General features: G+C 47.5%; 1 pseudogene; it reads right to left on the bottom strand.

Annotated features, from left to right (window-relative positions):
- Positions 1-237: 237 nt before the first annotated feature.
- Positions 238-22,317, bottom strand: part of LOC146186693 (uncharacterized) — a 39,987-nt pseudogene continuing 17,907 nt past the window's right edge.

Consider the following 22,317-nt stretch of genomic DNA (forward strand, 5'->3'; position numbering starts at 1 on the left):
GTTTAAAAAAGAACGTCTGGCAATTGAGATAGAGAAAGGCCGATGTGACGCTTTGTTCGGTAAGCATACGCCAGTGGAAGTACGCTTCTTTCCGTATTTGATTTATCAGTCTCGCTTTTGAAGCGGCAAGGTTTGTTTTCGGCGAAAGGTGCACTCAACAGCAGACGGCGCAAGCATAATGCTGTGCGCTGAGCGAGGCCGATGGGGCCGACAGAGCAAGCAGCAAGCCTCGTAGACCTAACATCTCGAATTGCGCCGCTGAATGGAGCCTGGCAGGCTGCATGGTTTGACTGTGGCCTCTGTTGAAACAGTTATCCTGTGCAGCGCCTTCGTGTTTTCATCCAACGAGTTGTTGTTGTTGTGGCTGCAGGAAAAAGGAAAAGAAAATGCACGGGCCTACTACTGGCTCTGTAGCTGAGCCACCTCCGCTACCTCACGCAGAGAGAAGAGAAAATAGAGAAGAAAGAAAAGCAAGAGGGAGAGCAAGACGCGCGCAGCCACAACAGGCGTCGTCCACAACCGAAGCGGTGGCGGGTGCAATGACGGCCTACAACAGATGAAAATTCGGTGGCAGGCTAGCCCCCACAGCAAGCGGCGGTGACCTACCTGTTCCAGCCCCATCAAGGGAACTGCGTCAGACTGGGAGTGCCCAGATGCCTGCGCGAGTGATGCTATGGATCGTGTTGCATCGAGTGAGGCGGACGCTGCGTAGGGTCAGGCCTAACATTCTGAAATTTCTCCTCCATGGCGAGCTCGGCTAACCGTCCGAATTCCCTGCGGCCGCTATTGAAAGAGATACATGAGCGGCGGCACCTTTGCGACAGCCTCCAACGGTTTCCAAGTGCTACGGAGAATGAAAAGACGCCTGCGCGCACGCAGCCACAGACATCTGCCGCGAATACTGGTCAGCCTGCCTTCAACTGCAACCACATTCCTGCGAAATTGTCATGAGCTCTCGCTGACTCATGTGTTAATCCGCGAAGCCTATGTCTTCCAACAATTTTTCCTTCTCAATACCTTCTTCATCTAACCTACGCGGCATGCTTCATCTCTAAGTATAATAACAGCCGCTTTACATATATTTATTATTTAAATGCTCAGCTTCAAAACCTTAAGCAGGAATTACGTTAGTGATGAGGTGGAAGCGAAGGCAATCTTGCAGTGTTGCAAACAAGATCAGCAAAAGCACATTTCCCTGAAGTAAAAGAACTCATCCATATAATAACAGAAAAACCCGCACTGTTGATTAGTATGATGCCATATCAAGAAAACTATTCCGCATGCTCCAGGCTAATGTAAATCACTGAGAATGAATATTTCTTTCACCCCCACAAATAATTGTTAAAACAGAAAAACCTCAAGGCCTGTCAAAAAGAGTGTTCCTCATTAAACACTACCTCACTCAACAGGTTGCTCCAATCAATAATATTGTAACGGGTATAGAGCCAAACGTCCAGGCAACGCCCTGAGCCTAGAAGACTGCCGAAGTCCGAGAGCGGTCCGAACAGCAGTCTGAGCGCGGTTCCAGGCAACCAACTTCGTCGTCTACGCCAACTAGCAACCACTTAATCGTCTACGTCAACTAGCCACTGATTGTCTCCGCTTCGTCGTCGACTATAGTTTGTACCACTGCCCCCCTCCTCTGTAGCATCGACTCGATGCGACGCGGTGCTACTTGGAAGTCAGCGAAAGGGTGAACTAAAGTGTCACAAGGATCCAGGGGCGTTGACGAAAAGTTCAGTCATGTACGATCATGATAGGGCTTCAGCCGAACCACGTGCACGATTTCAGGACGCTGTGGCCTTCGGGATGGAGCTGAAGCTACGGGAACAACGGCTTAGGTGACTTCACTGATACGGCGAACAATCTCGTAAGGGCCGAAGTATCGGCGCAGTAATTTTTCAGATAGGCCGCGATGACGAACAGGTGTCCAAACCCAGAAGAGGTCGCCCGGCTCGTAAGTGACGATTCTTCGGCTGAGGTTATACCGAGCAGCGTCATTCGCCTGTTGTCGATGGATTCTGAGGCGTGCTAGTTGCCGCGCTTCCTCAGCACGCTGAACAAAGATGTCGGCGTCAAGTTCGGCGTCAGAGCCGCAAGAAGGACTAACTGGCATCATGGCATCCAACGGCGTGCTCACTTGGCGACTGAAGACAAGTTAGAATGAGGTCAGTCGCGTCGTCTCTTGAGTGGCGGTATTGTACGCGAAAGTTATATAGGGTCAAATCGCATCCCAGGTGCGATGTTCTGCGTCCACATACATAGAAATTATGTCGGTGAGGGTGCGATTGAGGCGCTCCACCAGCCCGTTGGTCTGAGACGCCGTCGCACGTCGATAGCTAGTGTGAGTCAGAGTCATGACCAACCGGATTAGGCGAGCTGTAAAAGCTGTTCCACGGTCAGTGATTACCGCGGCGGGGGCACCATGACGTAGGACAATGTTATGAACGAAAAATTGAGCAACTTCGGCTGCAGTACCTTTAACAAGGGACGCGGTCTCTGCGTACCGTGTTAGGTAGTCTGTCGCGACGACTGCCCAACGGTTGCCAGACGAGGACTTCGGAAAAGGACCGAGAAGATCCATGCCCGCTTGATGGAAAGGGGTCTTCGGTGGAGCAATGGGCTGAAGAAATCCAGCGGTTTCAATGGCGGAGACTTCCGACGTTGGCAGTCACGACATGAGCGTACATAAGCCCGCACCGATGGAGGTAACCTGGGCCAATAATACTTTTACGAATTTGTGCAAGTGTACGGCTCACCCCCAGGTGGCCGGCGGTGGGTTCATCATGACAGGCACTCAATATATCTCGGCGAAACTCGGAGGGCACAACAAGGAGAAACGTCTCTTCACTGTTAGCGAAATTTCGCTAGTAGAGCACGTTACCACGCAGAGTGAACGTTTGAAGCCCACGATGAAAAACACGGCGAATACGGGCGCCGACGCCCTGCTGATAGTCGACTAGTGACGCTAACTCTTGGTCCATTCTCTGCAGTTGCGCCATTTGGGTTGTACTAATAGCCCCCAGAAAGGGAAAATCATCGGTCGTTTTTTCTGGACATATGGCGATGGGCGAGCGCGACAGACAGTCAGCATCCTGAAGCTTCCGCCCTGATTTGTATACGACTGTTACGTCATACTCTTGTAATCTAAGGCTCCATCTAGCAAATCGTCCTGAGGGGTCTCTGAGGTTCGCGAGCCAGCATAATGAATGGTGGTCGCTTATAACGCGGAAAGGTCGGCCGTACAGGTATGATCGAAACTTGGTGAGGGCCCATATTACCGCCAGACATTCTTTCTCAGTTGTTGAATAGTTGGTTTCCGAGCGGGTAAGTGTTCGGCTCGCGTAAGCGATGACCCGTTCTGCACCGTCTTGCCACTGAATTAGTACTGCACCAACCCCAACGTTGCTGGAATCAGTGTGTACGTCAGTTGCGGCGTTTTCGTCAAAATGGCCTAGTATTGGAGGATTCTGTAGGCGGCTGCGAAGCTCAAGGAAAGCGGCCTCTTGTTCACTTCCCCACAGGAACGGCGTGTCATCACGAGTCAGTGTGGTTAGCGGTTCTGCGATATGCGAAAAGTCTCGTACAAAGCGTCTGTATTAGGAGCACAAACCTAAGAACCGTCGAACCGCTTTCTTGTCAGTAGGGTGCGGAAAGCCAGAGACGACAGCTGTCTTTTCAGGGTCCGGGCGAACACCTTTTGCGCTGACCACGTGACCAAGGAAGCGAAGTTCCTCAAAGCCGAAGTGACATTTCTCCGGTTTGATTGTCAGATTGGCGTCTCTGAGAGCTTTTAACACAAGGCGTAACCTTTCTAGGTGTTGGTCGAAGGTGGTCGAAAATATGACGACATCGTCCCGGTAAACCAAACACGACTGCCACTTCAAACCGTGGACAGAACGGTGTCCATCATGCGTTGGAACGTGGCCGGTGCCGAACATAGGCCGAACGGTAGCACCTTAAACTCATACAAGCCATCGAGTGCCACGAAAGCGGTCTTCTCCCGGTCTCTCTCATCCACTTCTATTTGTCAGTACCCACTTTTTAGGTCTAACGACGAGAAGTATCATGCATCTCGCAGTCGATCGAGTGCGTCGTCTATGCGGGGAAGTGGGTAAACGTCCTTTTTAGTGACGAGATTAAGTTTTCTGTAATCGACACAGAACCGCAGAGTATTGTCCTCCTTTCTGACGAGAACAACCGGCGAAGCCCACGGGCTTGTAGACGGCTGAATGACATCGTCGGAAAGCATTTCGGTGACCTGTCTCTGAATCGCTGCTCGTTCCGTTGGAGAAACGCGGTATGGGCGTTGGCATACGGGGCGCGTGGTCTCGTCTGTTATTATACGGTGCTTGGCGACCGGAGTTCGGCCCACTTTGGAAGACGTTGCGAAGCAGTCTGCAAAATCTGCCAAGACAGCCGAAAGAAGATCCTTCTGAGCCAGCGATAACTCGGTGTTTATTTCAACAGGTGGCAGAACGTGACGAGGTCCAGTGTCGTCTTGAAGGGCTTCTTCCACGGTGCACAAATGTGGACACTTCGCGACGTCTTGGAGGAAGAAGATTACCGTGCCTTTGACGAGGTGCTGAAATTCGTTCGAAAAGTTGGTGAGCAGAACGGTGGTGCAGCACTAGGTGGACGAGGCCTCGGGCATCAATGAGACCCCTCTCAAGCAGCAGCGGGATATGACCCTCCGCCATGCCCTCAAAGTCATGAAATAGGTCATTCTGCACGCGCATTACGACACTGTACCGTGGTGGCACGGTGACATCATCCTCCACAATACACAGAGCATGGCTACAGGGATCGCGGGTGTCTAAGCGTGCCACTGCCCGTTTGGTCGAGAATGTGACTCGTGCCTCGTGTAGGTCGATGACAGCACCGTTTGCCTACAGAAAGTCGAGCCCCAGAATCAAATCTCTCGAACATTCGCGCAAGACAACGAATTCCCCAACGTAGACGAAACCGCGGATGCCAGTTCGGGCTGTGCACCTTCCGTCCGGGCTAATGAGGTGACCTCCAGCCGTGCGAATGCTAGGGCCCAACAATGGCGTCACAACTTTGCTCAATTCCTGGGCGAGGGCGTGGCTCATCACTGAATAGTCTGCACCGGTGTCAAATAACGCGATCGTGTTAGTTCCGTCAAGTGTCACGCACAAATCAGAAGTAACCCATCGGATGCTGTCGCTACCCTGCCCCTGTGAGAAATCAGCGTATCGGTGTATCGGCGGCGGAGGATCTTCAATTTTTTCGACAGCAGCGGCCCTGCCTCCGGAGACCGCTGGAATTAGTTTTCCCAGTGTGGACTTTGAGAACGCCGCTCAGTATTGCTGGGGTCTCTGCGAGGGTTTGGGGGACGGTACCGCAGCGGAGATGACGATCCTGAGTCATAGCGCCTGTATCTCCCAGGCCTCTGACGGGCCGACAGATGAGCTTCTATTTCGAGCAGCCGTTCGCCGATCCGTGGACACGGCGCATCGGGTGCGAAGTCGCGAAGTCCCACTCGGCGATACGGGCATGCACGGTAAAGGTGACTGGCCTCCCCGCAGTGGTAGCAGATTGGCCTGCGGTCCCGCGTACGCCACACGTCCGACTTGCGAGGGCGTGTAACAGGCACCACAGCTTGAGCCGATACGTCATACGGACTGATGTGACTAACCACCGGTGTCGGGTCAATAGGACCACAGGCAGCTGCTTGACGTGCAACGAACGCGTACGTTCGTTTGTCGTCGACCCGTGGAGGCATGCTAGAGACAGGATCGTAGGCAGCTGCCTGAGGAACAACGGATGTGTGCGTGGGCATTTCATCGCCGCGCTGCAGTACGTTGGTGACCGGGAATTCACGAGCAGCCTGGCGTACTTCATCTCTGACGACTTCGGTCAGTGAGGTCACTGGCGCACTCTAAGACAGACGGAAACGTTGGAGTTCCTCTCGAACAACCGACCGAATGAGGTCACGTAAGGCGTCCGCACCGCCTCCATGGCACGACGAAAAAACATCTGGGGCCAGGCTGCTGACTTCTCGGTTGTACTGCCGGGCCCGCTGTTGGAGCGTCGTTTCCATGGTCGTTGCTTCCGCGAGGAATTCAGCAACGGTACGCGGTGGACTGCGAACGAGGCCCGCAAACAGCTCCTGCTTAACTCCACTCATGAGGTGGCGAAACTTCGTCTCCTCTTTCATATTGGGGTCTGCGCGCTGGAAAAGACGGGTCATGTCTTCAAAGAACATGCGTACACTTTCATTTGGCCGCAGGTTTCTGGACTGAAGTGCAGCTTCAGCTTTCTCGCGGCGATCGGCGTTGGGGAAGGTGGTCAGAAGTTCATGGCAAAATGCTTGCCAGGTGTTAAGGGCGCCCTCGTGGTTTTCTAACCACGCAAGCGCAGACTCTTCTAGGGCGAAGTAAACATTATTGAGTTCTCGCTCGTCACTCCAGCCGTTGTACCGAGCCACTCGCTCGAAGGTAGCCAGCCAATCCTCAGCGTCTTCGAAGACGTCGCCGTGAAAAGATGGTGGTGTTCGCGGCGGGTGGCAAAGGATCGGAGCCGAGAACCTGAGATCAGTGGCCATGTCGAGGTGGCTCGAGAGTTGCGGCTGCGTGATCCTCGTAGGGGTGGAAAGGGGCCCAACCTCTGGCGACTGTCCGCGGAGGCGGCGACTGAGTCGCTGGTGGACCGGAGTCAGATCTGTCGTGAAGCGTGTAAACGTGGGAAAACGTACCCAGCACCTCCACCAGACTGTAACGGGTATAGACCAACACCGTGTTTACAAACAAAGGGGGCGCTTGCGGCGTCGCAGCCGACTGGGGTGAAAAATAGGGTTAGCGCCCATAGGAATACATGGAACCGAAATATTTCTAAGCAGTTTTCTCATTTCACAGGGCACCTGTGATGTCGTTATTCAGTACAAAGCAACTATGAACATCCTAAAACAGATCACGAAAGTATGAAATCTCATTAACGAGGCGAAGTATTTTTAAAATACCGCGAACCTATGGGGGTGCAAGTTGGGAGGGCGACCCGTAGAAATACATGTAAGCACAACTTACCGGAACATTTTTCTCATTTCACAGAGCATCAGAAGTGGTGGCCGGTCGTTAAACGTTGACCAGCGCTTTGAAGAAGTGTGTGATAAAGTAGGGTGCGTCATTACGGAGGCAGTCTACTTTTAAAACTCCCCGAATAACCTGTGTTATGAATCCAGACACCGCCAAAAGGCAAGCATGGGTGCAGCGAATCGCGCAGTTTTGCTTACAGTGATACGTGCTAGACAGCTAGAATCACATTTAAAAAGCAGTTGTCAAACGCCATACGACAATATGAACCGAACGAGATTCGCGCATTGCAGCAGACAACAACGTAGCTGGCGATACCCAACGAGGCCGCCTCCAGCTCCGGAGCGTCTGCTAACGACAGCGTAGGTGATGCATATGGTCGTCTGCAACTGTGCGCGGTCAGTTTATCGTGCTGTTAGCGGTCTCGCAAGTCGTTAGACTTGCATTACTTGCAAGAGAATGTAGTGTGTCATGCAACATGACTTCGGGGCGTCGTACAAGACGTTCATTAAAAAATGAGAAGGGCTCAACGCTGCTGAACCGAGCAAAACGTTGCGCTAGGTTGTGTTTACATGTGTTTCTATGGGTCGCCCTCCCAATTCGCACCCGCATACGTTTCGCGGTGTTTTAAAAATACTTCACCTCGTTAATGAGATTATACTTTCGTGATCTGTTCTAGGATGTTCATGGTTGCTCTGCACCGAATGACGACATCAGAGATGACCGGTGAAATTTGAAAACTGCTTTGAAATATTTCGCTTCCATGTATTCCTATGGGCTCTAAGCCTATTTTTCACCCCCAATCGGCCAACGCTGACGATAGAAGCGCCACCGCATCGTGCTTACGTCACAGATCGGTGTTGGTCTACAGAGCCAAACGTCCAGGCAACGCCCTAAGCCTAGAAGACTGCCGAAGTCCGAGAGCGGTCCGAGCAGCGGTCTGAGCGCGGTTCCAGGCAACCAACTTCATCGTCTAGGTCAACTAGCCACTGATTGTCTCCGCTTCGTCGTCGACTATAGTTTGTATCAATATTAAGAAAAAGCGCTCACAATTTTACTGATTAGTGCGTAATAGACATTCCTAAGGTAACAACAACAACGGCCACATAAGAATAAACTGCGCTTCTCCTTTTCTCGAAATTCTTTTTTCAATTGGTGGTATTCGCCGACATGCGTGGCGCTGTATAAACACTGATGATGATATCGAAAGAAATGCTGTTCCGCAGGTTGTCCCCTAGGTCTGCAATAATCTGTGTGCACCCAAAATTTGACGACGTCAAGTATCTAGCCATAAGGCAAACTCTCGGTAGGATTCAAGAAGCGTAGCTTGTTGGGCCAGTTGGTGCATAGTTGAAGGTTAAAACCGCTGAAAAGAGGACGCGTTAAGAAGGAAGGAGTGCACAGCGTCCAGCGTCGTCCTTCTGCATCTCGGTAGGAATCGCAATTTTTAATGCTTTATCAATAGTAGCCTCGGGGTTTTCATCACATGGGCGTCGCTTCACGGGCATTGTGGACAGTTGATAACGCATACGTGAAGTGCACGAACTCTCATGATCTATGATATTTTACCATTCGTCCAAGTTCTTTATTTTTACTACCTTTTGTAGAATAATTTCATAGCGGCTTTTATTGCGCACTTTAAGGTACTGTATACGCAGTTTATAGTGTGAAAGGGGAGAAATTGCATCAGAAAGAATTATTAAGCACCGCAGCGCGGACAAAAACTACCGATTTTTAGCAATGTTAAAAGAGCTTCCTAAAAGCGAATAAAGTGAGTAGTCGGTACTAAACGTGAAATATGGTTTATATTGGTTGTTCGTGACACGGTGTTCACATTTTTGCATAACTGAGATATTGCAATTGAACTAAGGGCGCCCCTGTAGGCGTATTTCGAAAATCGCTGCAAAAGCGAAGACGAAAGTGAAGGGAATGAAACATTATTCCCAAGTCACTTTATTATGCGAGAGGAGGCAGTGGCTCAGAATTTGTAGCTTGGCGAGGAGTAGTAGTGATAGTACGCCCTCGGATCCCGTGACAAAGTAACATCGCATCCCTGGTAGACGTGCGGAATAATGAAGGTCCACGGAGCATTTGTTCCTGCTTCTCTCTTCGCATCTATGTGGTGCCGTGAAGAATAATCGCCACAGCGATCACGCTGTTGAATCATTGCCCGCAGCACTGACATCTCTAGTCGCACTGACCATTTGTTTCACGGAGTAGCGCGGCCTTCGTTATTCCTGCACCATTGTTCACCCTGTCACGTTCCCCCGCAGAGAATCAGTTTCTAGACATTTATACGATTTATACAGCAGCATAGGAGTAACACACTGGCTTAGGGAGAAGGCTTGTGCCTACGCGTAGATGGCTGCACGTAAATACAACAAAGCAATGTTAATCCTGTCCACTGAAAGCGCGGGAAAATTGTATGAAGAAGAGCTTGTCTTATTTCTTTGAATTAAGGAGAGTGCAAGGGTAAATTTAAGATGTCGTCTTTTGATATATATCAGAGGTATTTTGAAACAAAGCTGCCATTCAGTGTCCATAATAAAAAGAAAATCACTAACGCACAAAATTAATGTGCATGAAGAGCTTCCGTATCATATTTTCTTAAGCCTGTATTCTCTGTTTCTTGGTAGTTGCAAAGACATGACAAAGAATATGGTAGAAGGCTATATTTCGCATCGTAATACTGCCCTTAAAACATCTGCAAATTGCGCTAATTACGGAACAAACTACTGCTAAAATACGTAACACGGCGTTAAGTCTGTGCTGATGAAGGTGAGATTTGTCCTATATTGCCGATTTTGTCATGGTGCAGTACACCACAAGGCACACTGTTAACGAATTAATAGTTTAACAATTTCCAGTTTAAATACGCTGTTTTTTTCTCCCAGCTTCTAGTCATAACAAGTGTGCGATTTACTGAGCTGATGCTCAAACAAAAGAAGGAAATATAAATGGAAACTAGGTGTGAAAAATCCACTGTTATCCCCATAGCTCATCTAGCACAACTTATGACTCACTGTGATTGTCGAATGCTAGAAGGGGTTAAGGTAGGTTATGTGGCGTCCCACCTCAAGTGCGAAATGATCAAAACAAGGTCATCAACTGGCCTACCGCCATTGTCTTGAGATTAATGATATCCTCCGAGTCATTATCATGCCCTCATTTACCTTTCCTGCACAGAAACCTGCTCCAATGAACGTATTTGCTGCAAGGGCAGCGATGCCAATAAAAACATGCAAGATAGACCAAAAACAATTTGAGAGAACATTTAAACCTGCCTAATGAAGCGATGGCGTTCATTGCTTACGTTTGAAGGCTTGCTTCGTGGAAGCCCCGTTAGTGCACATACAATCAGCTGCACCCTAATTATTAATATTTGAATTCGTACTGTTAATGCCCCTCAGACACCCGTTAGTAACACACATCCAAACATGTAAGATTATATGAAAGCATGCTCTACATAAATACCAATTTCAGCTTTATCAAACCTGTATGAACATGCCTGCATGACTTACGTGGAGAGCGTGAAACTCTGATACAAAGCGTCCTGTAGGGCTGAATTCCACCCTCTAATTTCCATCACAAACACGAAATTCCGATTTGGTAGCAGCTAGCAACGCCGCCAAATCATATGGTTTCATTACGCGACGCATCCCAATTACCAATCATTGCATGGTCTTGGCAACTGCCAACTACCACCTTCCAGAGCGACTCCAGAGATTTTTCACTCTCAATTCCGAGCGGTGAACATCGACAGTGGATTTTCTGAGAACTGCGTGTTTCACACTATCCGAAATCAATATGTAAAACAGCCTATGTGAGAAGCAGATTTCTGGGAGGCTTTTTTTCGTAAACCAGGTGTCTGAAACATCCACCTGCCGGACGCGTACGTTATGCTGGCCAAGGGCATTAAAATACTAAGCTTTTTTTCTTAAGGACGTGCTAGCGTCCCGAATTGGATCAACTACCAGGCTCATTTACCAACTAAAATTGCCTAAAAGGCATCTTATCGACAAGGTAGACGCTATTAGTGTGTATAAAATGATTCATTAGCGCATTAATCAGTGTGGATGTCGGATGCATCTGAGCTACCGTAACATAAATGAGTCTGGTATTTATTAACTATTGAGAAATTCAAGGATGCTCTCTACAAACCACCCTTAGTGAAGTGAAGCAAATAAGGTTTTTAGAAGATTCGAGCATATATCGCTTCTATTTTTGACGATAAATGGTAGGGCGCAGTCAGGAAACGAGGCTGTTTGGTAGATATTTATGTAATTTATTTTTTGTTTGTTTTTGGTTCCGCTTAGAGTTGGTATTTTTCTTATTAGCTCCTGGCTCGAGAGAGATGAACTTGTTTCAGTATATACCGCATAAAGATTTTTAAATCGCCGCTGTAAACTTAAAATTGCTCTGGTTGTCTTGCAAATCTCATTTGAACGCTGCTTACACAAGCAGTGGTATTCTTCATAGTTGTCTGGTGTCCTTGATAGAAGGAAGAAACTATTGCTATTATGGCAAAAGCCTTTCTTGGTCATTAGTTGTGTGGACAGAGAGTGTCGGCCAAAAACGCATGCTTAAGAAAAAAGAATTAGTTGTGGTTTAACTCTGGTTAACCCTATTGAATTGCGAAAGCAACGACGGAAGCTTCTTTTACCTGCTGCATTATTTCCATATCACGCCCTATTTGTGTAACGTGCTACATCATTGGGAACACTTCAGCTCATCCTTCAAGGGTATGACGGGAGGGCGTAAGCTACCAGCCCACATATAGATTCCCCCTTTGACTAAGCCGTATGGACGTGCCTGCATATCTTACCGGTAAAGAGAATGCAAACGGCTCTGGCAGGCTGATTCTGATATCACCCTCCCATATGAAAGGAGCGACCCGAGTTGGCGGCTACTGCCCGTGGCATATGGATAACGTGAATTCAAATGTCATGGCAGGCTGATTTTTTTATGAGGAGACCGTAGCTACGCCTCTTCATGGCGTAGTTGTGTCCACCCGAGGTCTGGCTTTGGTTGTCGGAGTATCGCTTTCGCAATAAAAATTGTGTCACTGCCAGGAATCGAACTGATATTCTTCGCTCCTCAGCCGAGCACCCAAACGACTACCCCATGTCAACTTTATTTGTCTGTATAGCATGGGAAAACTACCTAAGAATATAACCTAAAACAGCTAATAACTCAATTCACTGGGCTGCATAATGTAAACCCGCTAAAACCCAGTAATTTCCCCACCATTACATATGTCAAAATTCAGGTATACAGGCACACAAAAGCATCGAGATACGGTAGGCAACTAGGCGGCTTGTCTAGGGCAGCATACATTCTCCACATGAAAGCGCACTGCTCTCTGAGAATAGACTTCGATGATCGTGGTGGTTTATCATGACTGCCCATAATTCGGCTTTTAAGGCGGTAGCCTTTAATGGCTCACGCTCGCGGATCGTGTCCGTCCGTCCGTCTGTCCGTCGTCGGTCCGTACATAACGCTTTCGTTACGTGGGCGGCGGTATAGCTGGCAGCTGACATGGTTGAGCACTAACTGGACGTAGAGCTTCCTGATATTACTTTAGGCAGGAGCTGCCAACTCGGGCCTCTCCTTGCATATGGGCGGGGTATATCAGAATCAGCCTGCTAAGACCCTTGCTCTTGTATTCATGTTATCCCTAGGCTACGAAGGCGCGTTCATACGGCTAGGTTAAAGCGGGACCTTATATGTTGGCTGGTACCTACGCTATCGCCTCATCGTGAAGGTGAGAGTTAAAGCGTAGATAAAGATGTGCCATTGTTGATGGTGGTGAACTTTTTTATTGCGCCCAAAAACAGCTAGGGGACCAGTCAAAGGGCCGGTTGGGCTGGCGTGGACTTTTACACACTACAATACAGACAACTCAAACACCCCAGAGACGTGGGAGTCTCTCCTGCGTACTTCCGAGCCAGCAGACCAAGGCTGGCTTATCCCGCGCGCGGTGGAGGCCGCGACATCCCAAGGGATCCCCGCCGACCTCCTCTAAGCCAGTGCCATAGTGAAGGGCTTTCGATCACCGCAAGATAGAGGCTACAGAAGGAGGACCGGCAGCAGGGCATCTCTTAATGCATTTAATTCACAGCTGTCCCTCGGCTATATATATGCCAACATGGCGCGGAGCCTCTACCGCGCGCCCCAGTTTCTAAAACCTCTTCCTCTTCCTTGTCGTTCCAATTGCAGATTCCTATGCAAATCTGCAACAAAGACTCTCGCCTTATCGCAGTTTAGTGATCCAGAGTGCCCTCTAGGATTTTTGTTTTAAATTAAATAGCCCAATCAACATAAGCAAATCATACGGCACATCACAGGTCTTCTGAACGGGTAAAAAAACAAATACTATATGAATATCACAGAATGAAACACATCACAGAACTGAATAAAGCAGAGGTCAATTGTCTCTGGAGTGTTACACAGGCGGCCATTCACCGACCATGGCACAAACATCTGCTTGCCGTGAAGCCACGCCTTAATAGGAAGAGGTGATGTGTTGATGATCTTACTGAGCCTTTGTTCCCCATACCTTTTTATCCGAAACCTTATCAGCAATTTTTGACAGAGATTTCCTGGGCGTTTTTCAATAGTTCCTGGGCTTTTGTCAAGTAATATCTCTGGCTGTCAGCACAGGGATCAATCCAGTGTGTGATTACTGGAAAATAAAACCTGATTCTTAAAGCATGTTAAGCGCATATGAATTCAGCATGCTTGGAATGCATTCTTTTTTACACTGCACGCATCTACGCAATGTCGACTGCCTGAAAGCATGTTTGTAATTCCCCTTGCCTAGAGTAAGGTTGAAGAAGGGCGCTTAGGAAGAGAACACCAATGCGAGTAAGAATAAAAGATCAACCTGTCCTACAGTGTACGTAATCGCAGGCAAAGAAAGGGTTTCGAAAAATGCGCATGCAAATTTCAAAACGAAAGAAAGACAAAAAATATCCCGATAGACACACGCGTTGCGCTATCTAACGCTATTCCCACAAAACAGTACACCCCCGCAGTCTCTTACGGTCGGAAGCAGAATACAAGCAGAAGAGAGAAAGGATGTGCACTTTTAAGTTCCTCGGCAGTCATCAATACGGTAAGATTTTTGTTTAACCACTTCTATTACATATTTTTTTCTACAATTTGCGCCATCTACGTGCGTACTAAAATAAAAACGTAGCGGTGCAATCTACGCAACTCCTAGACCACAGCACTGCAAGAATGTATGCGTAGTTACTCGAGTCCGTGTTTTGCAGGCACAAATGAGTACGCTTTTTCCGGAACATCATGTTTAGTCTGAAAAAAAAAAAAGAAGATATTTTTATGTCACCTAAGACGGTATAGTAATGCCATGCGGTAGTTGAGGGATGAATACTTCACGCCGGCTATATCAACAAGTCGTTCTTGGATGCAGTCTACTCAAGTGGCGGATATATTTGTCACTTGGATTGGATTGTATACAATCGCGAAGCAGAAAAGGTGTGGAATGAAGCCGACTTTAACGTCCGTGCAAATAAGAGCGAAACGGTCAATGTCGGCGCAATGAGTATGCTTACATTTGTACTGTGCAACAGATGGGACGAATGCATTTGGACGCATAGTGAGCCTAGTGAACTATACATGAAAGCATGCAATGAGGTGAAGCTACTTTGCGCCATGCAGAGTGCTTGTTTTCAAAATTTTCGTTTCAGACATTTTGTACACGTGGCGCTATTTTTAGAGTAATCGCCAATGTAAAAATGTTTCATGGCGTAGTACAGGTGCCTGCTCATGACGCGGCATATGTTAGTGCGTTTATTTCATTGAAACATATTTGAAGCGAGCTATGAAATTTTATTCAAAATGCTGTTGAGACTTTCCAGTTGCAGTCAAGCGCTTCTTTATACGACGCGTATGATGGAAAGTATGTACAGTCGTGAGCAAAAGTGAAAAGACCACGCCCTGCTAGAAACCTGCCCGCCATCGTTTTCTGACTGTGAAGGGTTTTTTTCTGATATGCACTAGGTACCTCCTAAATATATTTGTCATTTTGCCCAAGCAATCTCGTCTGGTACATCTTTTTGTATAAAAAGGCAATTGTATACCTTTGTGTGGTCTCCACTTTTGCTCATGGGTATACACTGTTCATTTCACCTTTATAAGCCTTTATCTTTAATTGTTTCAGACATAAATTCTAAAACGTGGTTTAAAACTAAGAAAGGACAATAGCACAATGTGCACAAAGTTTCAAACCTACACCAAATTGAATACATACAGAACTTATCTCTTACTTAGCCTAAAACACTTTAATGGAAATGAAACGGAATACAGGACACTGCAGCTTGTAGAAAAATTCGAAAGTGATTTAAATTTGACAAAAAAACTTGGGAAGCTTGAACGATTCAATGCAAGTGGGGGTGCTCGTAAAACCTAAATATAGTGTAATCTTTTTCAGCTCTCGCTATTTAATTGGGCAAGTTTCAGAAGCGCTAATGGAAGTCATCTTTTCATTTAAAAGTATTTGAAGTATTTGCTAAATCAGTAAATATTCCCTATTAGCCATCTTTAAAATCGTCATGCAATAATTAATGGCAATACGATGCATATATTCGACATACGTAAAAGTACAATGAAAATATTTTTATCTGTATGCCGGTGCCAATTCAATACAGCGATGCTCCAGGACGAGAAATTCTTTCCTTTCTAGGTTGCAAAACCTATAAGCATTTTGTCGATATTAGAAAATAATGACTCCTAAAACGGCTGATATTGCTATAGTCATGTATTCGTTACTACCTGACACATCACCCTGCCTTTTACGTCTGGATTGACTCAATATTTTGGCCAAATTCCAGTGTGATATAGGACTAATGGTTAAACTGAGCGAATGGCAATAAGAATAGGTGCAATTCTGCTGTGGAAGAGAATGAATATATACATCCGAAACCAAGTACAAATATTGAATTATGTGATTCCAAGTAGAATTCTTGTCAAAATGTAAGCGGATTTATACATAGCGAAATATTGCCGTTAAGGTGAGATGTAGGTGTGTTTACATGGCATGTTCAAGCAGCTTACTGCAAGGGCTAATGAGCGAATTGCTTTCTAAGAGGGAAGATCAGAACAGGGATGGTTCATAACGACTGACGCAAGCCTCTTATCCACCGGCACACAAGAATAGCCAGGCTGACGCCTTTATTATACCAGTACAAAACTGATCTGCATTTTTGATAAGAATTCTTTCATGATCTTGCCCGTGCCTGGACTATGCTGCCATAATGAAAATAAAATGGTAAATAGAAATCTATGCCCACATGCTCTACAGGATGCCCATCCGGCCACAAAAACCGCTATGAGAAGCCGTTACTATACGCTATAAGAGTTATAATAACGTTTACAGCTCGCAGTCTGACCTAGTCTTATCAATAATATATTACAGACGTCAATGTGCTTTTTGACAAATCTTATTGCGTGAATACCCGTGAAACGTGGAGAGCATTTGTAAAGTTGCACTCTACGGTGTTGACTTAAACCTTCAAGAATGTTAATGAGATAGCGTGAGAGAAGACATTACCGCGAAAATTCGGCCTCGGCGCCAGCGTTTTGAGCGAGAAATCACAGAAAGAGCACCGGCAGGTAGTAGCAGGCAGCTGACATGGCAGAGTACTGATTTGGCCACATGATATAGAAAGGGGAGAGGAGCACCGCACTCAGGCTGCTCATTTGAGGTGCGAAGGTGGAATAAGAATGAACCTTGCTCTTGGATGCCGACTCAGGCATGCTGTTTCAAGGCTTGACAGGAACGTTCACATGGCTTCGCTAAAGCGGGGCCTGATATGTGGGGTGGTAGCCTAAGCTATCACGTCATACTCTTAAAGGGGGAGCTTAAGTGTCTCCCATACCTTTACCCCTTTCTCTCTTCATGTATACACTTTGTTTTATTTTTGCATTACTCAAGGCGAGAGAATATAATAAAAAATTCATGCAACACTTTATTTTCTATCGCAAGTGTTATTGAATGCGTAGGTCTTGTTTGCTGCAGTAGGAAGGGCTTGTAATGTAAAGGGGTAAGCAATCAATGTTTACAGATTTTTTCTGTGATGAAAATGAAACCGTGCATGGAATCTTTCACTAAAGGTCAATGTGAGAGAATGTTCCATTATTCCTCTACCTTCTATCCTATGAACGTTCTTGTCAGATTCTACTCTTAACAAATAGCTGTCTAAACCAACACATTAAACCACGTTCTCAAAAAAATACACCGCTAATTTAATGCAATTCACTCTTAGTTTAAATTTACACCCTGTTAATTTGACACAATCTAGCGTGTTGGGTTTTTACACCCCACAGAATAACCTCTTTAATGGACCAACAAGACTGCGCGACCGTTGCGTTATTGTTGCGCCATTTTTTTTTTTTTTGGTATCGCGGTTTCTGGCCGCTGGACGTAGCTGGCATTCATTGCTAACGACACCTAAAAGACTATCACCTTCAAAAGGAAAGATGGTGAAAAACATTTTAACAATCCCAGGGAGAGAAAAGGAGCCTGAAAAGTAAAGCGTGCATGAAACGTTTTTAGTCGCTGAAGTTTCTTCGCGAATAATGAAGATAGCGGTAATCAGCCGCAACATTTTCGCGTCCAGAGCCCGTGAGAGCGCTGTCGCCCGAATCGCGCGAGCGTTTCAGAGGGCATGACGGAGGTAACTCGGCGCACTACATTGATGCAAGCGCCCCCGCGAAGGCGCCAGAAACGAATAATGCGAACGCCACGCTTACTATCACGAAGCCAGCGCGACTACGCCTTCCTTCGTCGACCAAGATCAAGAAACACTTTCTCTCTCAACCTCTATACCCTCGCACCAAGCGCGCATGAGAGGCAGGAAAGCCACCACTCGGTTCTGCACTCGCACCGCATCCCTTTGCGGCGGGCTGTATATTTATGACATGCATGCATACGCTGTACATGCATGCATGCATGCATGCATGCATGCATACATACATACATACATACATACATACATACATACATACATACATACATACATACATACATACATACATACATACATACATACATACATACATACATACATACATACATACATACATACATAAGGTATAGGCATCCGGAAGAAGCTTCATAGAGCCAGTTTAGTGAACAAAGCAAAATAAAACTTTACGTTTTCGAAGTCTGTTTCATCTATAATTTCCGGACTAGTATTCTGTGCAGCTGGACAAAAACACTTGACTTTCACTTTTTAGCTTATTATAAACTATATATATATATATATATATATATATATATATATATATATATTGTAGGGGTGTGTTTATTCGGTGAACCGAGGTGATTCCAGCCGCTCAGGGGAGACTCGCAGCGAAGCGTCAGGCGTGGCGAAAGAGCAAGGCAGCGAACAACTTTTCGTCCTTGAGAGCGGCAGCACGCGACTAGGGTGTCTAGAAGGGGAGGTGTGAAAAACGCGGCGCGCTGCCCATAGAGAGGAGTGGCCCCCTGCGCGTGACTGCCGCCAGGGAGCGCCGCGGTCTGGGGCGCCGTCAGCATTTCGGAGGGGGCGGCAGAGTGAAGGTAGTCAGAGCGCGGTTTGACCCGTCGTCGTTGTGTGTTTCGGGACGATTTCCTGCGTGTGCTGCTTGCATACCCTCGCTGCGTGCTGGCAGAAATGCCGCCGACGTAAAAGAAAAAAAAAACTCAGAGGTGGTGCTTTGTTCCCGGGTGCGATTCGGGTTACAAGTCGTGTTCGGAAAAAGTGTCTTTTCCGTGCACCGTCTTGCCCAGATCAGCTCTCGAAGTGGGCTGCAGTCCCCCTGGATGCTGTTGAGGTCGCGTTAGACCGCACAGACAATGTCGAAAAGCGAAGCGACGCTCGGCTGGTATATTATATTGCGGGCTATGTGGCCAGGAAGCGTGTGCTGTCGACAAACTGTATAGCATGCAGGGAGGCTTGCCTTGTGGAGAAAGACTGCGTCCCTATAGAGATCTTCCAGCTGATGCTTGTAAAGAGTGGGTGGGCTACTGTATTTATCATCATCACTGTATAATTTGATTCAAACTCTTGAAAACAGGCTGACACATGAATTCAGCAGAACCCGTCTGCATTCTAGATTTGTTTTCAGCATACTGCAGAAAGTGAGCTCAAACGTGCCACAGATTGGTTGTGTGGAGCATTGTGTTGAAATCACAAAATCGGTAGTAAGGTGTTTCTGCCTCACCAGAATCCACTTTCTTTTGAAGGGTCTAAATCAAGAAATTAATGAAAAAGAAAGGTAAAAGAACAAAGCTTTGTGTGATTTGAAGTAAACAGCGAAATTGGTCGAAAACATTCTGCTGTGTGCCAATAAAGCTTGCTTGTCCAGGAACACGTTGCATGATTTTATTGCGTTCTTGTCCTGGAGCATCAGTGGACAAGAAGTGGAAGCTGTGACAGATTTTCTGTTCTTGGGCTCCAAGATTACCTCGGAAGAAGACTGCAGTCATGAAATTAGGAGACGCCTGCTTCGTGCTATGGCCTTTCCAGATGTGATGTATGGATGCGAGAGTTGGACTAGTGAAAAAGGCTGACCGCCGAAGAATTGACGCGTTTGAATTGTGGTGCTGGCGAAGACTCTTGAGAGTTCCTTGGACTGCCAGAAGATCAAATCAGTCGATATTGTCGACCATAAACCCTGACTGCTCATTGGAGGGTCAAATTCTAAAGTTAAAGCTTAGCTACTTTGGTCATCTTATGAAAAGAGAGGAGTCGCTGGAGAAAGATTTGATATTGGGAAAGGTTGAGGGTCGCCGGAGAAGGGGTAGGCAGCGAACGCGATGGTTAGATGGCATCCTCGAGGCACTGCAGATTAAGTTATGTGATGTTAGGAAGATAGTGAGAGACCGAAAAGCGTGGCGTGACATGGTCCATAGGGTCACGAAGAGTCGGACACGACTGAACTGAACTGATCATATCCAAAATGCACGAACGTTGGTTGCAGCACACGATCTTGCTATTGTACGGGCAACAAGCTTAATTTTGTTTACGTAGGCTGCATGACGCCTACCACAGCACGAGCAGCGAATAGTCGAGGAAAAAGTAGTTGAAATGGCTCTGAAACGTTTCAACACGTTTGTGATGGTTTAGTAATGCTCTGGTAGGTTTAATCGCATTCAATCGCTTTCGAGCGCGATAACACCCGCTGCAAAAAGTAACGTGCACAAGAATCGGGTGATTCTGGCAATAACTATCGCGTTCACCAAGAAGAAGAGGAAAATTTTTGCATATACACATTCCGTCGTAGTTAAGCTCCATAAAAATTGATTGGTTTTAATAGATTCGTAAAATATGTGCTTTCGGCTAGCAGAAAACTCGCGCGAAATTCGCTGAGATGCCCAAGGATACTGTTGTTTCTCTTTGTTTATATGTCAACAGTAGTATTAGTTAAGCTTTATAATGTTTGAAGACCTGCGGTGTCTGCTAAAACTTCGAAACATTCAACAGAACGCGTTTCGACTACAGCCTTGTCCTTGCTCGCGCAAGCCGACGCGCCGCGCGAGCTGACGGCGCCGCTGACAACAGCGCCGCCGCGCGGCAATCACGCGGAAGGGACCAGCTTTTCCTGTCCGGTTTTCACACCTCCCCTTCTAGACACCCTAACGCGACGCATGTCAGTGGTTATATCGATGAAGATTACCACACTACAGTTTCCCCCGGGCAGAGAAGGAGCCATCCTGGCGACTCATGGTGCCGAAAGGACAGACGGATCGTAGTAGGGCTTGATTCGGTCCACATGAACTATTTCGCGTCCACGGCGACGCAAGTCCGCAGATGGCGTAACCGGCTCAACTACGTAGTTCACAGGAGATGTTTTTTGAAGGACTCGGTATGGACCGTGATACCGAGCAAGAAGCTTCTTTGACAGGCCGGCGGTTGTGGCAGGAACCCAGAGCCACACCAGGGAGTTGGGCGCATATGAAGGCGCCTCACCAGTGTCACGATGGTGTTTTTGTTGCCACTGATTTTCCTTTGTAAGCGAACGAGCGAGCTGACGGCATTCTTCTGCGTACTGGGCGGCGTCCGAGAGTGGCGTCGATTCAGAAACATCAGGGCGGTATAGGAAAAAGCGCGTCCATTGTGCAGGTTGGCTCGCGCCCGTAAAGAAGAAAAAAGGGAGAAAATCCGGTGGTGGTCTGTATCGCAGTGTTGTACGCGTAGGTTACGAAGGGAAGAACGTGGTCCCAGCTGGAATGAGCGTCGTTGACGTACATGGCCAGCATGTCACTCAGAGTACGGTTGAAGCGTTCTGTCAGGCCATTTGTCTGAGGGTGGTAAGAAGTAGCGGTGCGATGAATGATGCGACATTCTTTCAGTAGGGCCTCTAGAGCGTCGCACAAGAAAACGCGTCCGCGGTCACTGAGCAGTTCCTTCGGAGTCCCGTGGCGAAGAATCAAGTTGTTGAGAATGAACAAAGCAACGTCTCTTGCAGAGGCAGAGGGTAACGGTGATGTTTCAGTGTAGCGAGTCAGACGGTCTACTGCCACAATAATCCACCGGTTTCCAGCAGGAGTAGTCGGAAGAGGGCCATAGAGATCTATGCCAACGCGGTCAAACGGACGAGCAGGGCAGGGTAACGGCTGCAACGAAACAGAGGACTTCTGAGGAGTTTTTCGGCGTTGACAAGATTCGCAAGCGCGCACGAAATGTCTTACGAAGCGGTACATTCCACGCCAGTAAAATCGCAGACGTAGGCGCGTGTAGGTTTTCAATACGCCACCGTGAGCACATTGTGGGTCACCATGGTAGGCAGCACAAATGTCGGCACGGAGATGACGCGGGATGACTAGAAGCCACTTCCGTCCATCAAGCAAATAATTGCGGCGATAGAGAAGACCGTCACGAATGGAGAAGTGGTGGGCTTGGCGGACGAGCGCTTTGGATGAATGACCGGGAGTAGGACTTGAGAGAAAATCCAAAAGTGCATTGATCCAGGGGTCATTCCGCTGCTCGGTAGCCATGTCGATAGTTGTAAGAGTCGACAAATCGTAGGCACAGACGTGGTCAGACGAATTATCTCTAGGCAATGGCGAGCGGGAAAGAGCATCCGCGTCCGTATGCTTTAGGCCTGATCGATAAATGACATGAATGTCAAACTCCTGGAGACGAAGAGCCCAGCGAGCAAGGCGACCGGATGGGTCTTTCAGAGAGGCAAGCCAGCACAAAGCGTGGTGATCGGTCACAACGTAAAACGGTCGACCATACACATAAGGACGAAA

This window comes from Amblyomma maculatum, chromosome 6, assembly GCF_055883805.1.
Source record: "Amblyomma maculatum isolate TAMU_Amacu chromosome 6, ASM5588380v1, whole genome shotgun sequence".
Lineage (NCBI taxonomy): Eukaryota > Metazoa > Arthropoda > Arachnida > Ixodida > Ixodidae > Amblyomma > Amblyomma maculatum.